The sequence below is a fragment of the Callospermophilus lateralis genome, unplaced genomic scaffold (assembly GCF_048772815.1).
Source record: "Callospermophilus lateralis isolate mCalLat2 unplaced genomic scaffold, mCalLat2.hap1 Scaffold_101, whole genome shotgun sequence".
NCBI classification, from domain to species: Eukaryota; Metazoa; Chordata; class Mammalia; order Rodentia; family Sciuridae; genus Callospermophilus; species Callospermophilus lateralis.
The window spans coordinates 925,360-940,921 of record NW_027510272.1 but is presented as its reverse complement, the minus strand read 5'-3'; the positions used below and the strand labels follow the sequence as shown (position 1 = coordinate 940,921).

General features: G+C 39.4%; 2 pseudogenes; one reads left to right on the top strand and one right to left on the bottom strand.

The window, feature by feature from the left end:
* The first annotated feature begins 7,940 nt into the window (after positions 1-7,940).
* On the top strand, positions 7,941-8,726 carry LOC143390120 (N-alpha-acetyltransferase 38, NatC auxiliary subunit-like; annotated as a pseudogene).
* An 818-nt stretch (positions 8,727-9,544) lies between these two features.
* On the bottom strand, positions 9,545-10,100 carry LOC143639965 (transmembrane protein 88 pseudogene; annotated as a pseudogene).
* Positions 10,101-15,562: the final 5,462 nt, after the last annotated feature.

Below are 15,562 nucleotides of genomic sequence, written 5' to 3'. Positions count from 1 at the left end.
ATTGGCAAAATACATTACTTTTTTCTCCTCCTTCTTTTGTGTTCTCCTCATGCTCTTCCCAGCCAGACATGGACCTGCTGCCTGCTAGGCTTCTCAGGAATCTAAGCCAACACCTTGCAAAGTGATTGAAATGAAAGTTTGTCCACATTTAAGTGGGTGGGGGTTTCCCATGGAGCAATGGGATTTACAGTCAGGCATAGGATAAAAGCCTTTCTCTCTGCCTCCTTGTAGGGCTTAACATTTTTCCATAAACCTATAGTCATGGAAAAATGACAAAAAGACTCAGCCAATATGGTGCCAACTTGATGCTCTGTGGAGAAAACTGAACTCTTCCCTCCATTTGCTGCTTAGCACTGGGATGTGGCTCTCTCTTCAGAATGACTTTGACAGTCACAAAAGACACCTTACAGTCTCTGAATTCTGGAAGACTGAAAGTAGGAGACAGCTAAGCATCAGCATGGTGAGCAGGACAGGAGAAGAGCTGACAGTGTATCTGTTGAAAACCTTCCTCAGGATTGTGATTTGTTACTTATGTTCAACTTCACTTAATAGAAGGTCCAAGTGGGCAGGAACTATTTTTGCTTCATTCACTGTTGTGTCTCCAGAGCTCCTGGCCCCAGTGCTGGCTCTTGGTAGATGATCGAAAACCACTTGTTAAATGAATGCATCAATATACATGTGCCCGATTGATGCTCCCAGCAAGATCAGGTATTATTGTTCCAATTTTCCTAGTCACAATTTTAATATTTTAAATAATGCTGATCCTCTCTCTCTCTTCTCTTTTGCCGACAATGCTAGATGAGGGTGGTTACATTTATCATTTCATAAGCAACAAGGAATTGAAACAGGATCACAAAAGAATAGAAGACTAAACAAGACCCAGGAAGTATATGCATTTGTGGCTAATTGCATTCATTGACAAGATATGGATTATTTTCCTTCAGGGAGAAGGTGGCTGTCTCTGTTGGAACAGAAAAATGTGGTTATTTGGGAAGAACACATTGAAAAGTATAAATATGTATTATATATATATAATGAATCATCAGCAAGGGAGATAGACACATGACAAGCCTTCAATTTTCAGAAATCTCTTGCACAATCTCTCTCTCTCTTCTTTCTGTCTTCCTAATGATTGATTTAATGTATGAACCCCTCCTCCCAATCCTTCAGCCAGCACCCTTGAGAATTCAGTCTTTTAAATATGTTCTCATTAGAGTCAATAATTCACCATGGCATATTATATAGTGCCCTGATTATCTATAAAGCTGTTCTTTCATGTTGTACATCCTGGGGTGCTCAAATAATTAATTTGACTAGCTATAAAGAACAATACCTTCTATTGTGAGTGGTAAAAAGTCTCTCCACAGAGGCAAATGTATAGACATGGCTGGGAGACAAGCTCTGCGGGAGAGTTTCTCAAAGAATTTTTATGTTAGTGTCAGGTAGTCCTGTGCTTGGACGTATATGAAGATATACAATAAAGTGTAACTGTGACTTGGAAGTAGTCCATTACCAGTTGATCTGAATACTTTAATTTGGCATTTTCTTCTTCTTCTTCTCCTCCCTCCTTCTCCTCCTCCTCCTCCTCCTCCTCTTCTTCTTCTTCTTCTTCTTCTTCTTCTTCTTCTTCTTCTTCTTCTTCTTCTTTTTCTTCTTCGAGTAAGAGAACTCTCAAAATTAGTTAATTTGGTGTCATTAAGAACCCTTGCTTGAAGGGTGGGTGTGTTGGTGCACACAAGTAATCTCAGCTATTTAGGAAGCTGAGGCTAGAGGATTACAAGTTCAAGGCCAACCTGGGCAACTTAACTTGACCCTGTCTTAAAATAAAATTTAAAAAGGGCTGGAGATGCAGCTCAGAGGTAGAGTACTTGCCTGGGTTCCATCCCCAGTACGACAAATAAGCAATAAACCCCAACAGACTCTTGTTTAAAATAAAGCATTCCAAAGACATAAGACTTAGACCCAGGAGAAAATCCCAGCTAGTCTCACACAGACTCAGAATTGTTCAGGTTTTAAAATAGGTATTTGAGTGAAAGTTAAGATTTCAATCAATTCGTACTAAGGAAGGCAATATATATCCCATTTTGGCTTTTTAAGAAGGGGGATAATGATATGAACATCAACAGTTTGATTATTTCTAAGTAAAAATACTCCACTAACACTCCATTATTTCTGAGTAAAAAGACTCTAATATAGTTTGTGGCAAATGAATAACAATTCAGATACATTAAAAGAAAGAACCTTTTCAACTTTCATGGAGTAATTAAGAGGCCAGAGTTTCAGATTTTAATTCCAATTTTGCCAATAACTAACTAGTGGCCTTGAATGGGTCACTCAATTTAACCCAGTCTTAGTTTCTTAACTCCTTTAAAATAGAGATTAATTCCTCCCAACTCTGATATTCTGTATTTCTTTCTATGATCATTGCTTGATTCTCTAATGAATGAATTATTCATCAATTGGAATAGAAAAGTTCAATAAGCATTGCTTTGTTCCTTGAATAAATTTTAGGCAGCAGATATTTATGGGAGCTGAGAAATGGATGAACTATTATCAAAATATGTATATTCACTTTAGATGGGAGAGTTCCCAGTTTGAAATTTTTGTTTGATTGGAAAATGACTTAGCAAACCCAAGCCAGAGTGTCTATCTATGAATTTCTAGGTCTTAGTATGAAAATTTAAATTGGAAACTGAGCAGTTCTTAAATTGAAAAACAAAACAAAACAGACCTTGAGTCCTAGTTACCACAAATGTAGCCACATTCACCAGCTGCAGGATGAAAGGTGTTGCCCCAAAGCTCAGATGTGCTGCAGTACAGCAGCCCTAGGCACCTGGGCAGAGTGCTGCCTGGTAACTCCAGGCATGCCCTTTGTCTCATCATTGGGTGCATCTTGAATGACAGCAAAGGGCTAAAAGCCTGAGAAAACCGAGATTGAACTTTCTTTCTTGGGAAAACTAAGTACCAACTCAACCAGATTGTACATTTATGTTTCTTTCCTGCCACCCAGCAGGCAATAAAGACATATTAAGTGATAGTCAAAATCAAGGGTTTGCATTTCTAAGTGTTTTATACATTCAAATTGTAGTGTGTATAAAATTTGTGTCCTTGTTATAAAATGATATTCTGTTGTAGGTAATATAGAGACTGTATTTTATAGACTGAAACAGTTCCTAAATTCAATTTTCGAGTCTTAGTGAAGAGGCAGTTTTTATTGCACATTTTATCCTATTTATCACTATAGGTCCTTTGTCTCCAGGCATATCAATCTGGGTACTATTCCTAAGAATTAATACAACTTTTTGGAGTTAATAAAACTGTGTTCCCACTGGTTTCCATTGCTGTTTTGTGCACAGTTCCCCACTGAGTATTTGATGAATTTCTACTCCTTGGGGGCACCAATTTTTGTGTGCATACACTGAGGATCCACATCTTGTCACAGGGAGGAAGATGATTTCCTCTGATAGCATTCTCCTGGCACCTGTGGAACTTATCACAGCCCTTTATTTGGCTGTTTCTGTTATGCTGGCAAGAGTCCAGAGCACCGGGAAAGAAAAGGTTGTGCTTTTACAGAGAACATTTTATTCCCTCTTGAGAAAAGGGAACATGACTCCATGTCAGGAAGAGAAATTCTTCATACAGATAAAGAGAATGAACATCCACCTCCCTCTTTTAATAGTTAAAACACATTTAATGGTACTTTTGTGTTTTTATTTTCTTGAGGAGTTCAAATTGTTTTAGGAAATCTCTTTTCTTTCTTTCTTTCTTTTTTGGTACCTGGGATTGAACCCAGGGGTGCTTAACCACTGATCCACATCCCCATCCCTTTTTTCTACTTTTTTGAGACAGGGTCTTGCTAAGCAGTTAAAGATCTAAGTTACTGAGACTGGCTTAGAACTTGGGATTCTCCTGACTCAGCTTCCCAGGTCACTGGGATCATAGGTATGTGCTACCACACCCAACTGGAAATCTGATTTCTTCAAATCAGACCAGTCCCCATTTTGGGTGAAGAGAGATTATTTTTTCTCTCTTCCCAGAACTGAGTGGTTCAAAGGGATGAGATGGTGAGGGCAGATAGGAAGCAGGTAGTTGGAGGAAAGGTTTCTGAAGTAAAGGTCTCAGGTGGGATGTAAACTGGACTTTTTCTCTGCAGGGGGCCCGAGAGAGGGACGAGAGTTATCAAAGACTGATCAGGTGAAGTATCTGATCTCTTGTATGGGAATCTTGCTATTAAATCCTCACAAATTCACATCCTTTGAAAAGGACTAGGGCAAATCCTCAGTTTACCATCATCATATTTATCATTCCTCATTTGGAAATCTGAACTTCTTTATGAAAACTATACGTCTCCAAATGTAAGGACTGTTCTATTTTATTTTCTAAAAAAGATTATTTTTTTAATTACCCAGAGCACTGGATATGTGCCTAGTTACACTGTCGGTGCTTAATAAATACTTTATAAATTAACTGATCCACTTCTTGTAGATAGAGGTGCACTGATTCCAATTTTGCAGTTCATAAAAGCTCCAGGAAAAACCCTGCCCACCAGATGAGGGGCAATATAATTTTTTGGCTTAACATCTCTATGATGAAAACACAGATTTATTTATAATCAAAGCAGAGAACAATTTGTTTGTTCTTTGTTTTCTCTTGACTCTGTTAGTCCAGATGCTCACAGTGCAGAGACTTGCCCTCCAATATCCATTCTCCATATTTATATTCTTTAGTAATTCAACTCCAACTTTTTTGTGTTTGTTTGCAGGACTCATGTCATACCAGAATACACATTACAATCCCTAGCTTCCCTTATGGTTAGATGTGGCCACATGATTCAGTTCATGTAAGTGAAAGTGTAACTTTTAGATAGTGTTCTGAATGGGAGGGGAAAAGTCTTTCTTCTCTCTTTTTTTTTTTATTTTATTTTCTGGAATGTGAATGTAATGGCTGGAGCTCCAATAGCTGTCATGGACCATTCTTTTTTGGAAACCATGCATGCAGAACAAGGTAGAAGAAGTTGAACATCCTGAACCATGGAGTTTCCATATTATCTCTGGTTTCCTGGTCTCCCTGCCTACAGACTTCTTCATTATAGGGATCTAAGTATTTTGTTAATCCAGTTTTGTTTGGGGCTTTAATCTGGTCAGAATCTGTTTTAACCAATTCTGTCCTCTGAACAAGCAGTCTGCTTCAGTTATCAACCATGAATATATTGTATAAAACAAGATGTACTTGCTTTATGCATCCCATAAATTCCTGAACCTCTTTTCAGTAAGTTTGAAGGTCTTTAAAATATAATTTTAGTGGTTGTACTTTAAAGAAGCTAAACCAAAAATTGTTCTATAGAGTATTTACCTTCTTTTGTTATGAGAAAGTTTTATATGTCAAATCTTGGAACAGAAAAAAAGAATATTAGTGAAACTGTTAGGAACTGAATAAAATCTATAGTTCTTTATTAGTTTTGTGCCAATGTTCCTTTCTTCAGTTTGATAATGGAACCATGTTTATGTAAAATGCTAAAGTTGGGGTTATCTAGTTAAAGGGTATATGGAAACTAGGTACAGTCTTTTATTATGATAAAAAATACATGATTAATTGTTTACTATTTAAGATATTTTTAAGTGTACAGTTCTGTAGTATTAAGTACATTCACATTGTCCTACAACCATCACCACCAACCATTTCTTGAAATTTTCTCATTCCCAAATAGAAAATCTGAACCTATTGGACCCTAACTCCCCAGTCCTTCCCATCCCCCAAACCTTGGCAACTGCCATTTTATGTCCATCTCTGTGAGTGGGACTACACTAGGCACCTCATATAAGTGAAATCATACATCATTTGTCCTTTATGTTGCTGGTTTACTTCTCTTAGTATAAGAGAAATCTTGAAGGTTCAACCATGTTTGTAGCATGTGTGTGTAAGAATTTTCTTTTTAAGGCTGAATAATATTCCCTTGAAAATGCATATTATGTTTTGATTATACATTCATCTCTCAATATGAAATGTATTTACTTATTTATTTTTGTGGTACTGGGGATAGAACCCAGGGACTCAGACATGCTATGTTGATATGAATGTTGAAGGACACAGATAGCATCCTTCCAGAAGACATTTACGTTCTCATCTCTGGAACCTATGAATGTCACATAATATGTGGCAAAAAAAAAGGATTTTGAAGATATAATTGATTTAAGATATTGAGATGAGGCAATCACCCTGGGTTTTTTGGATAGCCTTGCATGCAGTCAGACGAATCCTCATGAGAAGGAGGCCTAGAGAGACTTGAGGCAGGAGAGGAGGAGACATAGATGAGAGTGATATGGACACACGCCAAGGGATGCCCACAGTCCCCAGAAGCAGGAAGAGATGGAAGTGTGTGCTCCCCAAGAGCTTCTGGAGGGAGTGTGACACTTGATGTTGGTCCCTGACTCTGATTTTAGACTTCTGACTTCCAGAAATGTGAGAGAATAAATAAATGTTGTTTTAATCCACCAATTTTTAATAAATAATTTGTTATAGCAGGCACAGGAAAATAATATACAATAGAAAAATTAGTTGATGTTTTATTAACATAATACCAACTGTTCAGCTGATGAGATATAATTTACATAGACATATGATGCTTAAGACTAATTTTTCTTTATCTTATTTAGAATCATTGAATTAATACGCCTCAGAATGTCTGTGCTTGTTATAATAGTCTTAACGTATATTTTTCCTGACTTGAAAAATGATACATATTAGATGCAGAAAACTTAAAAAATATGGAAAAGTATGAAGAATTAAATAAAACATCACCTACAATTTTAGCACCCAGTTCAGACGACACTTAGATACACTTCAGTCAAGTCTTTGTTTTTGATATACAAACTACATTTTTATCTTATAAATATAGTATTTATTTGTCTTTCCTCTATCAAATCCTGGACCAACCACTTTTCCCTGACTGCCTTGGGAGGTATAGGAAAAGGAATGAGCATCAAAGGCAAGATAAGGGAGAAAGAAAGTGAGGCAGAGACAAACTACATTTAAATTAACAGCCCGAATTCAGCTTGTGTTTAAAATGCATTTATGGATAAAATGATATTTTATATATGAAATTATTGCCCATGAACTTTTGTGGGTATAGTGAACTGAATCAGCTGAATTCTGTATATGATGACTAAACTCACATGATGGAGAAAAATGTTAATTATTCCTTGTTTTCTGTCTCTAAAAATTTGTATTTTAGGTTAATTTGTGACAAAATTGTGATATCATGGTATATAATTACACATTTTTAAGTTTTATTTAAAGAGAGAATTTTTAATATTAATTTTTAGTTTTCGGTGGACATAACATCTTTGTTTGTATGTGGTGCTGAGAATCAAACCCGGGCTGCACACATGCAAGGCGAGCGTGCTACCACTTGAGCCACATCCCAAGCCCACATTTTTAAGTATTACTATTCTGTTTTTTCACATATCAGAATCCCGTTTCCATATTGTTGGTACTTTTTCCTGAACATGATTTGAAAAGGTCATATAATATTCTGATCTATATTTTAGCCAGTTCTCACATTTCAATTTTTTATTTAAATCATTTCCACTTCTCATTGTTATAATCAGTACTCTGGAGAATAACCTTGCACATAATGATTTTGAGTACATTCTGAAGTTTTTTTGTGAATTGTTCATTCTATGTAGTTCATCAGTTTTTCTCTTAAGGGGCTTTTGTTTTTTTTTTTTTTCTCTTTTCCTCTTTTCTTGCAGTGTTAGGGATTGAACCCAGAGCCTTGTGCATGCTAGGCAAGTGCTCTGCTATGAACTGTATTCCCACATCAGCCCCATGGTGTTTGGTTTGATTTACTAATTTATATAATGTATAAATATTTTAAATGTCAACATAAACAGATTTTTATCGGGAGCGCTCGCGAGATCTCAGACCACCGGACCCCGAAAGGTTTTTAGGAAGTTTAAGGGCCCAGAGGGGCCCGTGGGGCAAATGGCTGGAGCTGGGCCGACCATGCTACTATGAGAGGAGAATGGATGTTGCAGCCGGCGACAAAGCAGTTCCAGCGCTGGGGTTAGCACGGACTTGGGTTCTGGGATTGAGGGGCAGTCGGGCAGCAAGATGGGGGGGGGGGGGACGAGGGAGGGGAACTGCAGCTCCCGGCAGCCTCTGGGCTTCTGAGTGCCCCGTGGGTTGCTGGGAGCTGTGGTTTCGCAGACAGTCGGGCAGCAGAGACTGCAAGGTCTGAGTGTATTCCGCCCGGAGCAGGACTCGGATGGGGAGCGCGAGGACTCCCCGGCTGCGCGTGCCCGGCAGCAATTAGAGGCGCTGCTCAACAAGACTATGCACATTCGAATGACAGATGGACGGACACTGGTCGGCTGCTTCCTCTGTACCAACCGCGACTGCAATGTCATCCTGGGTTCGGCGCAGGAGTTCCTCAAGCCCTCGGGTCAGTGCCCAGGGGATGCACACCCGCTTGGGAATGTGGCGGAAGTTCACGCAAGGCATTTTCCCTCAGGGTCTGACAGCACTCCTTGTTTTGTGGGGCGTGTTTTCGTGGCTCAGAAGGGGCGGGACCGAGTTTGACCTGCCTCCCTGATGCTCTGACCCTTCTTTCCAGATTCCTTCTCTGCCTGGGAACCCGTGTGCTAGGCCTGGCCATGGTACCAGGACACCACATCGTTTCTATTCAGGTGCAAAGGGAGAGCCTTGCAGGGTCTCCGTATCTCTGACCATAATTAGGCATGTCTTTCAAACCTCATTAAACTTATGACTGATGTGCGCTGTGTCTGTGTGTAGCTTCCATGCCAGGACAGAGAATACACCCAACCCCTAGAAACGGGGGTTCATCTGAGGCCAAGAGCATTTTCAATCCTCCCCCAACCTATGCCCAGGGGTGCCAAAATTTCCCTTCAGTTCGAGGTTGGGGATGGGAACATGCTGTAAACCAACAGAACCTGGGGTGGACCCTCGCATCTTCCCTCCCATGCTCCTGCTCCAGAATTGTGGCGGGAAGGGGTGTCATCCTGCTCCGGAAGGCCCATTGTTTCCCGCCCCGGCCTGGCAACACTGAGTTCCTCTATGCTGGGGTCAGAGAACGGGCTGGGTCCCCAAGGGGAACCGGGTAGGCGGGGGTGAAACAAGGCCGCCTCTGCTATTGATGTGGAGGTGACTTTGGGGTCAGGGACAGAACTCTGGGGTCTAACCGGGAAGAATGGATAAATGCAATAAGGAAATGCCAGGAGGCTGAAGGATGCTTCCCGCCTGAGTATTTGTAATGTCAAGAACTCGTTTCCTGCTCCTGGGCACCCCTCTGCTCACAGCACACTCCTGTTCATAAGTTCTTTATTGGTGTGTTTTTCTTCACCTCCAGCATTGCCCCTCAGCCCTGTAAAATTCTAGAGGAGCTGAAGCTGAAAAGGATGGCACAGGTTCAGTTGTCCTGATCACGTTAAGGGAGTGGGAAGGAGGGTGTGCAGGGTCCAGCCCAGATATTCACGATTCAAATGTGGGTAGTCACAGGAAAGCAGTTTTTCCGTGGCATGGGAGTTTTCGCCAGCACTGGGGTCCAAAAATGTTGCTGTCCCCCAAATGGATGCTAGAACCCGGCTCAGGTAGGGGTGGGGGTAGGGCAGAAGATCCTGGCTTTGAGTCCTTGGGCCCCACGGGAAGGGAGGACGGCACTAGTGTTCTTGACTAGAGGCTCCTCAGACCCAAACCTTTCCCCGAGTAGGAACGGCTTGGGACCCTGGTGAGCCCCGGGTTTGCCGCGGCTGCGGGCTCCTTGGCGCCGATAGAGGGCCCTGCTGTAAGGCACGAGACAATCGGCCAGGTGGAGGCGTAGACAGGCGGTAGCGTAGGTGCGCGGTGCAAGGGGGTGCCTGAGAGCGCAGGAACTGGGAATGGCAGAGGAAGCCGAAGCCTAGCATGGTGACAGCGGGTAGTAAGATGGTCCCCAGCACCAGCGCAAGCAGGAGTAGATTGAAGGCAGCCACCATTAGGTTCTGAGCAATTACCAGCACAGCGCAGGCCCAGCAGTCCAGGAAATCGCGGGGCTCTGGGCTGCCACCAAGAACCGGTCACTGTGCCCCGGGGACATCCGCCATGGCCTGGCTCTGAAAAGGCTTTTTTTAAATTTTATTTTTTGGTACTAGGGATTGAACCTAGGGGTACTTTACCACTGAGCTACACCTCCAGTCCTTTTTATTTTTCATTTTGAGACAAGGTCTTGCTAAGTTGCTGAGGGCTTTGCTAATTTGCTGAGACTGGTCTTGAACTTGGAATCTTCCTGCCTTAGTCTCCAGAGTTGCTGGAATTAAAGGCATGCACCATCATGCCTGGCTCAGAACAGGTAATTTCTAAACAGAAGAAACACAAACAGCCAAAAATTGTGAAGGCATGATCAAGTTCATTCCTAATCAGGAAAATGCCAATTTGAGATACCATTCCATACCATCAGATGGCATACAGGGGGAAAAAACCAAGAAATTTAGTTGTTATAATATTTTACAAGGTATACATGCATCAAATTATCACATTGTCTACTTTCAATAAATACCATCTTTATTTGTCAATTAAATATTTTAAAGCTAAACAAACCAGACAATACTATATTTTGGCAAGGATTTGGAATGATGAGAACATAAATATCTTTCTGGTGACTGTCTAAATCAACACAGTCACTTTGGGGAACATTTAACACAACCTGGACAAGTTGAAGGCACATACGTATTCTAAATATCAGAAGTCCATTCTCACGTGAGTGGAAAACTCTTGAACACATTCATCAGAATATGTGGTCAAGAATTTTCAAGGCAGCCTTACCTGCAATAAAAAAATACAAATGTTCAAGAAGAGCAGATGGAATAAGTCAGTTGTGTTGTCTTATTACAAAAGAATACCATATAGTAGGAAAAGTGATAAAAATACAACTATTCCCTATAACATGGATGAATCTCAAAAGCATAATGATGAGAATTAAAAAACCAAACATGTCACAATGTATACACAGCATGATTTCACTTTTATAAAATTTAAAGCCAGACAAAAAAAATTACACATACATAAACACTGGAATGCAAGAAAATCATTATTACTGCAAAATACAGGGCAGTAGTTACTTCTGGGAGGAACCCACAGGAGTTTCAAAGGAATTGGTGTTTATTTGCATGGGAATACATAAACTTTTGTTTTATTTTTAAATTATTATTTAAAATGTACATGTGTGTTATAATATTCTTTTTATGTGTAGTATACTTTAAAATACATAAAGAGAGACAGAGGTCAAATTATGCGCTATCTTACTTTTTGGAGATATGATTATTTTTAGAGGACTCCAAAGATTTACAAAACCCCGAGAGCTCATTAAAGCTGGATAAAAATACACAGGCAACAATAATTGTTTCTGTTTACCAATAACCCATTTAGAAACTATCACTTCAAGAATACATAGTTGCCAATATCAATAAAATCCTTAATTTTCCCACGAATAACCTGACAATGAGTGTGTAACATTTGCATGAACATCACTCATTTGCATGTGAGCGTTTACTACAGGGTGTGAAGTTCTGAATGTGTGCAGAGAAGTACTTGTTGACCTCTAGAAGTCAGCTCTGAACCTTCTGTCTCATCTGTCCTCCAAGCCTAATGAGGAGGAACACAGATCTGGTTGGTGGGTGCACATGTACTGATTGTCCCTTTTTCTTGAGGGCAGGGCTTTTGAGACTTCATCTTTGTCTACAAGTGCCATGATATCATATAGTGACCCCCAAGTCTTTTTCTTCCACTAAGCTTGGCCACTTCTCCATCTTTCCTTGGGCCCTCTCCTGCCTTAGCTGTCTTTACCTTAGATACCATTTTTATGATGGGTAAATGTGTTTTCTCTGTCCATGGATGTCCCTGGGGCCCTCTTCTCTAGTACTGGAGATTATGGCATTCCATCCCCCTGAAATGGCAAGCTTTAGTGTTTAGGGCTTGTCATGGCGGTGAGGGTGAAGGAGGGTGATGAGGGTTGTGGGAGGTGAGGGTGGAGGAGTGTGGTGGGACAAGGATGAATGAGGACTGATGATTTGCTGTGGGCAGAACATATTCTTTGATGCTTGCCACTTGTATATAGCATACAAAAGGAGATCCCCAGTGGGTCCAAATTAGCTTGCTAGAGTCCTGAAGATGATGTAGCTTCAGTTAATAATAAATTGTTTTTCCTTCTTTGACACCTTAAAGAAAAAAAGAAGAGTTAATTCTGCCAAGGCAGAGTTCTTTTCCACTAACATCTCATCCATTTTTTTTCTAATGATTTTATGTTCCTGAATAGGAAGATGAACAATTGTAAAGATGTTCTCCAAATTAATTAAAAATTAAATGAAATTTTAGTAACTGTGCCAAGCAGTTATGTATTTATCTTAATGATCTTACCAAATTGCTTATCTTGGGAAAAAAATGTAAAGTAATGTCCAGAAAGTACAGAGGATACAAGAAAGATAAGGGAATTTCGCTAGAATTTATCAGCATCTACTCCAAATCCACAAAAACTAAAACAGTGGTACTGGCCTAGAGATGGATAATAGGTCAATGAGCACAATAAAAGTCCTAGAAACTACACATTTCTATGTGTATTTAATGTATGATAACAGAGAGCATTTAAGATTAATGAGAAATTTAAACAACAAATATCACAATTGGAAGACACTTGGGGAAAAAAAAAACAGTTCACATAACTACCTACAACTATAGTAAAAAAGAAATTCCAAGTAGTTAGCTATACAGTCCCTATCAATTGAAGGAGATAAAGATAAAACATATGTACAGTCTTAAAGCAAGGGTGATATTCCTTAGCATATTGCTAATGTCTGACTAGATGAGAGGAAGGATGAACAGATTTGACTTGACACAAATTAAAAGCATACGGATGGAAAAAGAGGCCAAAAATAAAGGTAAAGTTCCAGAAATAAACTGGAAGACATATTTATAAAGGGAGATAATGACCATAATATATTCAAGAGATTGAAACAAAACAGAAAAGAAAAAAGAAAGAAAAATAACCCATGAGGAAAAAAAAGGATAAAGTTAATTTTCTGGCAAATCATAGTTTTGGGTAGAGGGGAGGATATGACCACTAGTATATTTATTAACTTCCCCAAGTGTTTCTTATGAACTCTACACTCTCCATTAAGTGAGACTCACAAGGGAAGAAATGAATTATTCCTTTCATCCTCTTGACAAATGCTTCTCATTTATATTCAAAGTCTTCAGAAACAGTTGACACATTGTCATGATTTTATAATCTTCATGCTGAAGACTTACCATTTTCTCCTCCCTAGGCTCCAGGTCTGTTAATACCAAATTTCTTGTCAACATTTTGCTTTGAATATCTTGTAATTATTTAAAATATGCAAAGTCCAATTCTTTGTTGACAGATACTTGACATGAGTTTTCATAAGTCAAATTAGGGTTCCATGTTGTATTTGTTATTTATTGCTACTTAACAAATTACCACAACATTTAGCAGCTTAAAACACAGTTTCTGTGGGTTAGGAATTTGGATACAGCTCAGCTAGGTGCCTGTGCTTCAAGATGGCTCACTCACAAGGCTGAAGTCAAGGGACTGGAGCCGAAGTCTCATTTGAAGGCTAGCCCAGCAGGAGAGCATATGATGGCCTCCAAACTCACTCACATGTTTGTTGGTGGCATTCAGGTCCTCGCAGACTGTTGGGCTGAGATTTCCCTCAGTTCTTTGTGAAGTGGGCATCTCTATAAGTCAACTGAACAGCACAGCAGCTGGATTTCCTCAGAATGAGTGAGAGCAGGAAAAGACACCTGAGGTAGAAGACGCAATGTTCTTGTAATCTACTACCAGAACTCATTTCCATCATTTTTGAGTATTCAGTTGATCAGAAGTGAGCAGACAGGTCTATCTGACACTCAAGGCGAGGGTATTCCATAGGGCACAGATACCAGGAGGTGAGGGCCATTGGAGACCATCTTGGAGGCTGCCTATCACAGTGCTGAGGTATTCATATGAACTGGTGACCCAGGCATGGTTTGGAGTTCAAGCAGATGAGTTGAGTTGGGCATTAAAATGTTCAAAAGCATCTGCCAGAACAGTGCAGAGGCAGAAACTCATGGTCAAGGGTGACAGAGTGGGTACAAGTTGAAATTTAGGGTTCAGAACTGCTATAAGAAAACAGTTTGGATGTTAAATCTAAACCAACATGAGAACCATGGCTCAGGCAAGCAGAACCCCAGCACAACACAGCTGTGATTCGACTGATTTCAGAACAGATAAGGAAGGTTTATGGGCAGCGATTGGATGGTGTGGGCCAAGAGATACAAATAGTTCTGATGGAAATTGTGCATGTGTTATTGCTTATCATAGGGATCTCTGTTCCTCATGAAGGGAATTTTTCAGAGCTCTTATATTTATTATCTTTCCTTCTGAACCTAATTCTTCATCTCAGATTCTGAGATTTTGAGAGGGGCATCCTAATTCTCCTTAGGGCTTGATTGGTCCCAAACTCTTTGGCTCTTCTCTCTCTTTCCTTCTCTCTTATTTACTTCATCTCAAATAATTGTTAGGGAAAATATATATGAAAGCATCAGCCGTTATCTGTGGAACTCAGGTAGATTATACAATCATTCATTCCATAAATATTAGCTGTGCACCTTGGCAAATATCAGGTTGGATCTGTGCTGACTAGCAGGGTAGCCATAGGCCACATGTGGCTATTGAGTATTTGAAATGTGGCTGGTGTAACTGAAGAACTGAAATTTTAATTATCTTCAAGTTTTAATTATTTTAAGTTACAAAGGGTGCAGTGCAATGCATTTTTCTGTTAAAAAAATCTGTTGAAAACTAAAGCAAATCATTTTGGTAGGGCTACATTTATCATCTACATTTAGATATGCTCTAAGTGTAAAACACACTGGATTTTAAAGACAGTATGAGAAAATAATTTTATACTGATTACATGTTAAAATGATTAATAATTTTGACATATTGTATTAATTAAAATGTATTATTAAAATCATCTATTTCTTTTTACTTTTTAAATGTGGATACTGGACACTCTTTAATTATATACATGAATTGTTATATTACTATTGGACAGCATAAGGTTGAAGTGTTATTTAGTTATAGTCTTAAAATTTCTGGGTACTATAAGGTTCTTATAGTCTGAAAATATCTTTATAACCCCCCCCCACTCCCTTTAGGATATATTTCCACAGTTGTTAACTTAAATGATATCCATGATGAAAAATTTTGTTTAATGCTGAAAAGAACTTAGAAATAAAATCTTTTTAAATTTTTTTTTATCTTTTAGATTTCTGTCTACTTCTTTAGAAATTTTCAATTTACAGCTGAGCATCAACAGGGTTTTCTAATACTACTGAGAAGATGTGGTGGCATTTGCTACAGAGTAGAAATTGTGTTTGATGCTTCCTTCTAAACTTGCCAATGAATTTCAAGAATCATATGCTTGAGATTTGAACAAATTACCAGTAGATGGTGACCTTGCAACTTTTCCACAGCTAGGACTTCTAGACTGGCTTGACTTTTCTAAGACTATAA